Genomic DNA, 1,381 nt, shown 5'->3' with positions numbered 1-1,381 from the left:
GAAACTCCTGGTTTTGCTTCGTTGGGACGGCACGTTGAAATATGGTAACTTAGTGTTGTAAGTCAATGTTAGAATCTGATAACTCGATATGGGGGTGCAGACACCGTGTGGTTCGATTGTTTCTTCTAAGATTAATGCCCAGAGTTGGCGTAGAGCTACTGCTTGGAGTGCGTTGTGATATGCACACCCTGCCGGGAGAAGCAGCCAATGGGATTGAGGAGGGGAGCTAACACTGCCTCACCGTGATTTCGAGCTCCCTCAATGTGGAGACTGGGCAGTAGGAGTGCCTAGATGTGGGTAATTTGCTAGGACCGGGGTCCTCAGTTAATGGATTCAAGTATTCAACAATGGTGAAGAGGACAACACTAGTGTGTACATCGGGTTTTTTTTTTCGAAAAGGGGTTTTACCCCAGCCTCTGCATCAGAAAGATGCATACGGCTCATATTATTAAAAAAAATACATCAACAAGTCTCCAAGTCTCGAAGTATGAAATAAACAAATGCTCATAAGAGCCAAGCCGAAGGCCACAACCGGCTGGCAAATAAAATAGGAGCACTACATGCCTATCCTATTACATGACCGCCATCCAAACCGGTTGAAACTATCCCGAGCTACCATCTCCCATCGGGTAGACGCAGTAGCCAAACGCCCCCCGGCCTCCGTCGGAGTGAGTAGCGACCACATACGGATCAACGCTGTGGCCCTGAAGATAACCTGCAAAACGTGAATGTTCGTTGATCTGTTAAAAACCAAATCATTTCTGCAGTTCCAGACTGCCCATAATAAGGCACAAACTCCAACACGAATGTGGCTCGCTATATCTGAGTCAACCCCATCAAGCCACGTTCCAAATAACATGTTGATGGAAGTGGGCGGATTAATATTAAAAGCAATATGAATCGAACGCCAAAGAATCTTAGCCAGCGGACAATCTAGAAAGAGGTGTTTGATAGTTTCGTTATGGTCACAAAAACTACACCTAGCAGAACCCACTCAATTGCGTTTTGCCAAATTATCCTTTGTCAAAATAACTTGTTTATGCACGAACTACATAAACACTTCGATTCGCAAAGGTACCTTTACTTTCCAAACGTGCTTCGAGGAGGGAATGACACTAGAGTTTATGACATCCAGATACATGGATTTGACCGAGAACATGCCGTCCTTAGTCAGTCTCCAATACAAACGATCTGGCTGCTGAGACAACTGGACATCCATCAAACGTTTTACAAGATGAAGCCAGGCCTCCCAATGATTTCCAACTAGCGTCCTACGAAAACTAATATTGAGGGGAGTGGATTGTAGAACGTTTGCAACGTAAGCTTCTCGACGTTGAACAAAGTTGTACAGAGTAGGATATTGAAGTGCAAGGGGCGTCTC

This window comes from Triticum aestivum, chromosome 7B, assembly GCF_018294505.1.
Source record: "Triticum aestivum cultivar Chinese Spring chromosome 7B, IWGSC CS RefSeq v2.1, whole genome shotgun sequence".
Taxonomy (NCBI): Eukaryota; Viridiplantae; Streptophyta; class Magnoliopsida; order Poales; family Poaceae; genus Triticum; species Triticum aestivum.
The sequence above is the reverse complement of the archived record's forward strand: the minus strand, read 5'-3'. Positions refer to the sequence as shown.